The following is an 11091-nucleotide window of genomic DNA, read 5'->3' on the forward strand; positions in this document are numbered from 1 at the left end:
TACTTATTTGTTATTTATTTGGGTTTATTGGATTGGGCTTGAGATATTATTTCATTTGACCTTGTATATTATTAAAGTGGACTTGTTAATTGATATGTATTTTGAATTTTGGGCTCATTTTGTTGTGGGTGAAATTTGTTGGATTGGTTGATAATTGATATGGGCTTTGCCCATTTGAATTATTTAATTTGGGCATGAGACGTATATTTTGGATGTTATTTTGGGTTTTACATATTAAATTAGGTTGATTTTGGTTGTAGATTTGGGTATACATATTAAATTAGGCTTGGATTTCGGGATATTGAATTTAGGCCTAATTGAATTTATTTTGATTTTCCATATTTTGGGTTTGTTGATGGCTATTAGATTATGTTTGTATATTGATTATTAATTTGGAAATCTTTGACTAAAGACTATAGCATGAGGGATATTTCTATTGGGTTATATTTGCTAATTTAAACATATTTTAATTGGTGAAACTTATTAGACTAATTCGAAGTTTGAATTTGAACTTGAATATTTATTTTGGACTTTGTACATTTCTGGATATTTACATTTGGACTCTTTTTTTTTTGTTTTGCATGGACTATTCTGCTATTGGTATTATGTTGGCTAAGCATGGATTTATGACATGTGAAGAACCAAATTTCATGAAAGAAAAAGAGGCTTGGGAAGATTGTAAATGATGCATTGAACTTATTGTAGGCTTGTTGGAGTACACATTTTATTCCCCACTTCTATTTGGTTTTATTTCTATTGGTTCTTGTAAATATTCGTTTGTATACATTTACTCGTTGTGTATAGAATTGAATATCGAACAAACCAGAAATTTTATTTAAACAAGAGGAACAATTCAATAAATATGTTTTAATAAAATAATAGTTCTAAAATGATTCTTTTTAATAAAAGAAAGTTTTTTTTAATAAACATTCAGGAAAATGGTTTTAGGAAAATAAAAAAAAATATTTGTTTTTAATAAAATTCGAAAAAATTGTTTTTAATAATAATTTTCTGAAATTTATTTATGTAATAAAATTGTCCCAAAAGTTAGTTTTTAATAAAATTGCCCAAAAAGTGTTTTTTTATAGATAAAACTCTATTTTCTTAATTAGAATGGGATTAAAAATAATTTTGTAAATGAAGGTCTTAAATAACCTTTTTATGAGAATAGGGTGAGAGTCATTTTGCAAATTAAAGTTGTAGAAATCATTTTCTTAATAAAATTGGATTGAAAATATTTTCATAAATTAAGTTTGTAAAGAAATTAATTCCTTTATAAATAAAATCAAATTGAAATACTTTTGTAAATAAAGTTATAAAATTCATCATTTTTCCAACAAAACAAATAAAAAATCTTTTTATTGTAAACAAAGTCAATTTGAAATTTTTTTAAAATTCTTTTAATAACAATGAGTGTAAATAACTCTCTTGAAAATTGAATGCAAATAAAATCAAATCACTAAAGGGAAATGAATTGAAACCTTTTTGTAAATAAATAAATTGAAGTCATTAATTTGAAATTGTTTTTAGTAAATTCCTTTGCAATTTCTTGAAAAAGTAATTTTTGAAATATCTTTTTTTATAATTAGTTTAATGAATCGATTTGCATAATTCTTATGTCATTTATCTTGTACATTCTTATAATTTGATTTTATCATTATTTTTGTATATATTGATTTATGTCCTTAATTTTAGTATTTATGATTAATTAATTAATTGTTACAGTTCCCTCCATTCATTCAGTAGATATGGTATGTATGAGGGTTTAGAAGGGTGCTACGACTCACCACATATCTTTCCAATAAATGATCTGACCCCCATATCCAAATTCGATTTTTGCAAACTTGTCTTTTCCAATAAGGAGTCGCATAGGGTTTTATTTCTTATTTTGTTTTTCCTTTATAAAAAAGTAAAATAAATGACGACTCCGAGTCTTTTTCAAAGATTTTTTTTATATATATAATAAAAAACGAATCTCACCGTTGAATGAGGATGCATGTGAAAAATGCAGTTACATAAAGGGTTTTTAAGATTGAGAATGAAAAGATAAAAACAAAAATGTGGAGTTAGTTAGATTGATGTGTTGTGATGATGGATTAAAAAAAATTAGATTTATCAAAGGTTAAGTTACAAAAATACTGTCTGCTTACAAAACAAGCCTAGCTCCATATATATATATACTTAGTAATTTTATATTATAAAGTTTTTCTTAAAAAAATGAAATATTAAAATAATTTTTTAATAAATTAATTAATTTTATCTCATTTTCAAATAAATTTAATTATTTCATTTTAAAATTCTATTTAACTAACTATTAATACTATAAAAAAAATCATGATAACCTTTTAATTAGTATTTTTATCATTAAACACATGATACTTATAAATAAATTATAAATATTTTTAAATAAAAATTAATTATGTACATAATATTTGAAAAACGCCCACTCGTTTTGAGTTCATCATTTTTGGAGAACGTTAGAGAAAGATCCATGGTGCTTTAGAGGATTTGGAATTCTAAGATCTTTTTGGTGGAGTTCAAATTTATTAGCCTAATCGCAAGGTACAATTCTAAATTACCTATATTTGTTATTTCACTAAATTAATACAAGTATTGATCATTGAGAAAAAATTTTGAGAAAATTTTTCTGGCTTTCGTTTTTCTTTTAATTATCTGGTTTCAGAACCAACAATTGGTATCAGAGCAGGTTGATACTCTGTATTAATTTAATGAATGATTATTTGATAATCTTTGCATGGCTTTCGGTAGGCACTTTTGCATATTGATGTTTGTTTATTTTTATGTTCATGGTGATGAATGTTTGTGGGAATGGATTGGTCGTTTTTTATTGGTTCCATGGATTTTGTTATTTTTGTAATAATTATTTTATTAGATCTTTTGTAAATAGGATTCTTGCTGTAATTCCTATTTTATAAGATCTTTTGTAAATAGGTTTATTGCTATAACTGTAAATCGGTTTTGGGTTGAATTTTATTGAATTTGAGAAATTCAATGGAGACCACCACCTTTCAAGGAGAAGATGAAGATGTAGATTTACAGGAAAACCCAGTTTTATTATTTGTATTTTTTTTTTATTTGGGTTGTATTTAACGTCCATGGAACCCAGCCATTTCCGTTTTTATATTTATAAAGTTGATGATTACTTTGTCTTGCAAGGGGTGGAGCCAGGGGATTCAAACCCATGAAGGATGGGTATTCCCTGCTAGTACCACCAGGCTATGGCTCTTGGCTGGTTATGTATATGAAGAAGGTTTATTTCACGTTGCCCTTGAACTTTATCCCTGGCTCCACCACTACCCTTGTTTTAGCATGTCATTTTAATTAGAAAAGTGCCTACCTATTTTTGCATGTCATGCATTCATGCGTTTATTTTATTTTATTTTATATAATGTCACAGATGACTTAATTTATAATTTTAAATTGTTTAAAATTATAAAGGCTTAGTAATTTAAAATGTTTAAATTGTCTAAGGTTTATGAAACAATAGTTGTTTTATAAATTAAATACACATTTTGCAATATAATGAGTGGGAGCGGGTAATATTACAATATAAACCCTAGGTCTCCACCATTAATACAACAACACTGTGAGTTTTTAGTAGCGCTTAGAGACGCTTTGATTTCGTCCTCCCTACGGAAAGTGTTTACTAATTTCAATAACAAGGTTGTCTTCCATGAGACAGGATTTTAAGATGTATTTTAGAATTGACCCACCCTACGGCGGCAATTTCTAAATTAAATCTTAAAAATCTGATATGGTGGGTTACACTCATAAAGATATAATTAAATTGGTTAATTATTTTCTTGATCGAACTTAAAGGAAATTAATAAGTATTAGAAATATGAGATATTTTGGATAATATTTATTAATTGAGAAAGTCTCATTTTAATTAGCAATTATTTGACCTACCCTACGGCGACACTTAGTTGTGGTAATTAAAATTCCTTAGGCTGTTAAAGTATAATTTTTGGTGTATTTTATCATGAGCATTCTTGCTTCATATTTACTTTGCCTTTAATTTTCTTATGATATTTATGCAATTATTTATTGAAAATATTTCTTATTTTTGTTCAGCAAATATGTCAAACCCAATTTTCTCACTTCTCGCCTCTCAAGTTTTAACTGGTGAAAACTTTGTAAAATGGAAGAGCAGCATGAACATTCTTCTCATTAATGAGAACTACCACTTTGTCCTTAAGAAGGATTGTCCTCCAGTGCCTCCAGCTAATGCCTCCAAGGCTGCCTCAGAAGAGTATAACCGTTGGATTATTGCAAATAACAAGACCCGCTGCTACTTGTTAGCAGCAATGAATGGAGTGCTTAGAACTAAGCATGAGGGCCTTGAAACTGCAAGCGAGATTATGGAATCTCTACAGCAGATGTTTGGACGCCCCTCTGAGCAGGCCCGCCACGAAGCTGTGAAAGCTGTTATGAATAGTAAAATGAAGAATGGTTCTTCAGTTCGTGAGCACGTCCTTAAAATGATTCATCACTTTAATGAGGCTGAAATCAATGGAGCCAAAATTGATGAAAAGACCTAGGTTGGCATGATCTTAGAGACACTTTCTCCCTCTTTCCTCCAATTCAGGACAAACTACATCATGAACCATAAGAAATGTAATTTGACAAAACTCCTGAATGAGCTGCAATCTTATGAGACCCTTATAGATGATAAGGGAGGCAAGGCAAATATTGCTGAGGCTAATGCAGTTGTGGGAAAGGCTTCTTCTTCAAGGAATAAAAATAAGAGAAATGCGAGAAATCAAAAGGATAAGAAGAAGATCCAAAAGAAGAAAAGGAAGGCTGTTGAGCCTAAACCTAAGGGGAAATGTTTCCATTGCAATCAAGACGGCCATTGGAAAATGAACTGTAAGAAGTACCTTGATGAGCTGAAACAAAAGAAGAAACAAGGTAAATTAGATTTATTAGTAATGGAAACATGCTTAGTTGAGAATGATTTCTCAAGCTGGATTATTGATTCAGGAGCATCTAACCATATTTGTATTTCTTTGAAGATGCTTGAGTCATCTAAGGATTTTGAAGAGGGAGCTTTCATGATGAGAGTTGCCAGTAGGGCAAGAGTTTCAGTGACAGCAGTTGGGACAGTACGACTATCATTTGCTAATAATAAATATTTGTTATTGCAAAATGTTTATTTTATTCCGGATTTCAAACGGAATTTGATTTCGGTTTCAAAGTTACATGAACAATTTATTTTTGTTTCTTTTGATATTAACTCTGTTTCAATCTATAAGAATGGAATGAATATTTGTTCAGGTTATGTTGATAATGGTATATATTTTGTTAAACCAATTTTCAATAATTTACTTCAAACCGAAATGTTTAAAGTCGCTGAACCAACCCCTAAAAGAAGAAAGATTTCTAATGATAAAAATGACACATATTTGTGGCATTTAAGGCTTGGTCAATTTAACATAGATAGAATTGAAAGACTAGCAAAGGATGGTCCTTTGAGAGAGCTAAAAGTTGGCACTCTACCAGTTTGTGAATCTTGCCTAGAAGGCAAAATGACCAAAAGGCCATTTTCGGCTAAGGGTGAAAGAGCAAAAGTACCTCTAGAGATCATACATACTGATGTATGTGGACCTTTGAATGTCAAAGCAAGAGGGGGCTATGAATATTTCGTCACATTTATTGACGATTATTCAAGATACAGATATGTATACTTGATACAAAGAAAATCCGAGGCTTTCAAAAAGTTCAAAGAATTTCATGCTGAAGCAGAAAAACAGCTTAGCAAATCAATCAAAACTCTTCGATCAGATCGAGAAGGAGAATACTTGGTTTATGAATTCAAGGACTACTTGGTTTATGAATTCAAGGACTACTTGATTGAAAATGGAATATTATCACAACTCACGGCACCTGGGACACCTCAGCAAAATGGTGTAGCCGAAAGAAGAAATCGCACTTTGCTTGACATGATGAGATCAATGATGAGCTATTCTTCTCTGCCAACCTCATTTTGGGGATATGTGATTACTACCAAAAATTGCTATTTTTTAGACCTAATTATAATGGTTTTAAGCACCTTTGTGTAGTAATCATATTCATTTAACCCAATTAATTCATTAAGGTCCTTAGTAATTGGTTTTAACCATTTTGTGGCAAGTTTACATGTTTATATCAGCTTATGAATCAATTCAAGCATGCCAAATGATGGAGGAGCTACTTGGACAAGTTAAAGCAAGCTTTTAGCTACACCAAAGCAAGCCAACAAAAGGAGAAAAGCAAAGAGAAGCAAAGAGAAGCAAAAAGAAGCAAAGAGGAAAATAGAGGACAGCAGATGTAGTTTTATTTGGAACTTTTGGAGCACTTTCCGGAGTCCATTTTCTACATGCTATATACCATTTCAAAGCTCAGGAAGTCAAGAATCCAACGCTTCAAACCGTGTACGATTTGGAGCTGAAATGAGGAATATATGGCCTTCGGAAGACAACTGCTCTAGGCTTGTGCGAAAATTTCGCACAACACCTTCCAAATTCGCACACCCCCTTGTGTGGTGCGAATTTTCCCCTGTTTTTGCCGACTCCACACGAGATCTTTTCTTTTGGATATTTTTGTATAAATTTCCATTCTTCTCCTTGTAATCCACCAATCATAAGATTTCTTAGCTAGGAAGGTTGGAAAAACTTCTCTATTTATATCCCCTTGCATCCGTTGTAACAGATATTGATATATTGATAGATAGATATAGAAATATATAAAGTTCTTTTTTCTCTCTTCTCCGGTTCTTCCCCATTTCTATTTTCTTAGTAGCCAAACATCCTTGGTGGATGAAATCCCCAAGGATGAGAGGCTAAAACCTTTTAAGTTTCTCAAAGTATGGATGTTATGTGATGGCTTGGATGCAATCCCATGGAAATTTCTCGCACCCGGAAGGTAAGGTAGTCGTTTTTCATTAATGGTTCATTAATGCAAAGTTTGGTTTTTATTTCCTTTGGACAACTTCCAACGGCCAATACTTGATAAGCTTTTGGATTTCTATCCATTAGTTATCTCCTACGAGCTATTGGAAGGTGAGGTTTTCAATTCCAAGTTTTTCATTAATCCGTTAGAACCAATTTCAATGGCCATTGAAAGGTGAGTTTATCACCTGGAATGACTTTGAGTTGCCAATATTTGGTAAGCTTTTGGCATTAGACCATTAGTTATCTCTTACGAGCCATTCAAAGGAAGTCTAAGGTGAATAACCATTGATGAAATTCACTACCATCTGTTTTGCCATTTAAAGGATTAAAACTTGATTTGCTAAATCCATACCGGTTCGGGAAGCAAGCATCACCATAGTTGCAACCCCAACGCGAGGAGCCTATCCTGAGATTTGCAATTTGCATAAGAGCCAGAGCATAGCTATCCTATCTTTGAGAAACTTGTTTTTACACCCTTTCATTTTAGTCTTTAATGTTAGCTTAGATTAGTTTAAATCTTTCTAAAACATTTACATCTTCTTTTAAAGCTAATATCCATAAGAAAATCACCTATTTTCCTAATTTGAATATCACTTGTGTTTGCGAAAACCCTTCCTAGTGAACGATCCTAGAACCACTATGCTATAGTAGCTTGGCTACTTTAGTAATAGTATTCAAGGTATAAATTTTGTTGATACGCCTTTAAAGCTAAGCTACCATGAGTCGAATCAAATGGCGCCGTTGCCGGGGATCGACAATGGAGTCGAATCAAATGGCGTCGTTGCCGGGGAAGGTGCCACAAGCACAGTGAAGCAACCATTAAGGGTAACTTGTGATCTTCATCACAAGTTTGGTGAGTTTTCTTATAATTTTTTTTTTTTTAGTTTTTATTTAGTTAAATTTTTTATTCTCTTTTCTTTTATTTTTGTTTTAATTTCAATTTGTGCATTCCTTGTTGGATTCGAGACCAAGAGGGAACCCTGGTACATGTTGAAGAAAAGAGCCTTAGTTGAATATCATTTTTTTTTAGAAATGGAAATTCCACATGAAGATCAAAGCTCTCATTATGATCATGAGAAGGACAAATTCGCATACCTATCCATGAGGGATCGGATTGAATTAGGGAAAAGACAAGTTCAACAAAGCCAATGGGGTAGTAAGTATGCTTTGAATGGAGATGATTCATATGAGCATACGGTAGGGGAGTGCCCTACCATTCCAACTATGAGAGACATGTACGGTTACCAAAGCTCCTACACCTCAAGTTGGAATAACCATCCCAACCTTACAACCCACCCTCAACCTCAACAATCAATGAGTACATCTTCATTGGAGCAAGCCATTTTAAAGATGAGCAAAGTCATGGAGGACTTTGTAAGTGAGCAACAAAAGATCAACTCTCATCTTAATGAAAAGATTGATAATATGGAGAGTTCAATAAATGTAAGAATGGAGGGGGTTTATAATGATCTATCACTAAGGATAGAAAAAGTTCAAGACTTTGCAAAGTCCTTGAGAAGCTCACCAATCTCGACATAGCAAGGGGGAAAAGGAAGCTTCCTCCTCAACCCCACCATAACCTTCAAGGAACCAATGCAAAAAGATCAAGGAAAGTGTTGAAGATCGACATTTTGGTGGGGGATTGCTATGACAACTCTATGGACCAACCTTCCACTGAAAATCATAAGGTTCAAGATGATAAGGGGTTACCTGAACCCTTTAAAGCATCCACTTCTCCAGGGAAGAGAAGAGAAACGAATTCCCTTGGACCAAATGGGAAGGATGCCAATTTTGTTTGGGATCCAGGGGGAATTCAGCATGAAGTGGGTGTGTGAGTGAGGATGAGCTAAATAGTTCATCTTCTTTTTTGGGTACATGCTATCAGCTTCATTTAAATTCTATGCTTTCTTTAAATTTATGCAAGTTTTAGTTTGAATTCTTAGCTTTAATTTAGTTTTAATATGTTTTTAAGATGAGTTTTGAAGTGATCATTGCAGGAGGGCTTGCAAAAATGATGAAAGGAAAGGAAGAGAAGAGAGAATTCTGGCCATTGATTCTATTGCAACTTTCGGGAAATATTTGGAGCACTTCCTCGAGTCCATTTTATACATACTATATACCGTTTCGAAGCTCGGGAAGTCAGGAATCCAAAGCTTCAAACAGTGTCCAAATCGGAGTTGAAACGAAAACGTTATGGTCATTGCAAGAAAACTGGACCGAGCTGAGTGGGAATTTCGCACACCTCAATCCAAGGTGCGAAAAATTTCGCACCGTGCGAAACACCTCCTGGCACACGAGTGCCATTTCACACACCTCAAGCCCATTTTCGCACCATGCGAAACAAGGTGCGAAAATTTCGCACACCACTATTCAAGGTGCGAAATTCATTTCAAGGTGCGAAAATCTCAGTTTAAGGTGCATCAATTTCGCACACCTCAATCCAAGGTGCGAAAAATTTTCGCACCGTGCGAAACACTCTCCTGGCACACGAGTGCCATTTCGCACACCTCAAGCCAATTTTCGCACGGTGCGAAACAAGGTGCGAATTCCTCAGTCCAAAGTATGGAAATTTCGCACGATGCAATTCAAGGTGCGAAATTCTCATTTTTAAGGTGCGAAAATTTCGCTACTGTTGGACACAATTTTGAAGCACTTCCTGGAGCTCAAATTATGCATATGATATATCATTTTGAAGCTTGGGAAGTCATAAATCCAGTTCTTCAAACGTTGCATGATTTGGATTTGAAACGAAGAAGTTATGGCCGTTTGAAGACGACTATACAAAGCTGAACGGAAATGTTGCAGCCGCACCAAATTTTGCTACTGTTAGACACATTTTTGAAGCACTTCCTGGAGCTCAAATTATGCATATGATATGTCATTTTGAAGCTTGGGAAGTCAGGAATCCATTTATTCAAACGGTGCATGATTTGTATTTGAAACAAAGAAGTTATAGCCATTTTAAGACAGATGGTGCAGAGTGCGAAAAAAATTTTTAAGTGCGAAAATGCTCCAAGCTTCAAGAATGGGCTGCAAAATTCCCATTTTGATTGCAAAATGATTTTCCAACCTTCAAAATGGCTACAAAATGATTTCCAAGCTTCAAAATGGGCTGCTAAAATGTTTCTATTTTTCCATGGGTTGCAAAAATGTTTTTTCTTTTCCCTCTGACTGCAAGACATGGCCTCCAAGCTATGACATGGCCTCCAAGCTATGAAATGGCCTCCAAGCTACAAAATGATGTGCAAAAACACTTTGCAAAGCCAAGGGAAATTGTAAAAATGCCAATAGAGCCTCACAACCATGCATCTAAAGAAGAGAGCCCTCTCACTGAGATCACACATGAAGTCTCGCATTCCATTTCTTACCTCCTAAAACCATCAAAGCTCATAGCTCCAGTTGAGAGCTCCAGCAGAGGAGACTATGCCACTTAAGGAGACTACCAGAGTAGAGGTCAATGTCCTGACCCAACCCATTCAGAAGGCCACCATATCTCCATAGGACCCTTCTATTACTTGCTCATCTCTTTAATTTTTGTATTTACTTATTATATTAGTATAGATAATTCCATGTTTTGATGTTCTATATTCTGGGATTGGATGTATTGCATGATCATATATTATATTCTATTTTCTCCGATTAATATATAGACATCATTTTTGTTTAAACTTGGCATTTTTCTATTTCCTCTACTCACTGAATCTTTTGTTTTTTTTGAAACATGTGGTTTCTCCTATATGACTCAGACTCCATGCCACTCAGGAGGTACCACTTCCCCCCTATTTTTCAATCGCTTTTGAAACATTGAGGACAATGTTCAGCTTGGTTGGGGGGAGAGTTGAGGAAGGAAGTATTGTTATTAATGCTAAGTTATTTTGGTAATTTAGTTGCTTTTTGCTTAATTTTAAAATTTTTTAAGTTTTTATTCTACTCTCCATGGTTATTAAGGAAAAATTCTCAAAAGTAAATGGGAAAAATTAAATTCTTATCTTATTGCCATAGTCTTAGAGTTTGTATTATGCTTACTAAAGTTGATGAATTGTTGAAACTTCTATTGAATTCAAGCTTAGTTCTTCCACTTTAAGCTATCCACACACTAAACACAATAGGTTCCAATTATAAGATGAAGAACTATTTC

The sequence above is a fragment of the Vitis vinifera genome, chromosome 10 (genome assembly GCF_030704535.1).
Source record: "Vitis vinifera cultivar Pinot Noir 40024 chromosome 10, ASM3070453v1".
Classification (NCBI taxonomy): domain Eukaryota; kingdom Viridiplantae; phylum Streptophyta; class Magnoliopsida; order Vitales; family Vitaceae; genus Vitis; species Vitis vinifera.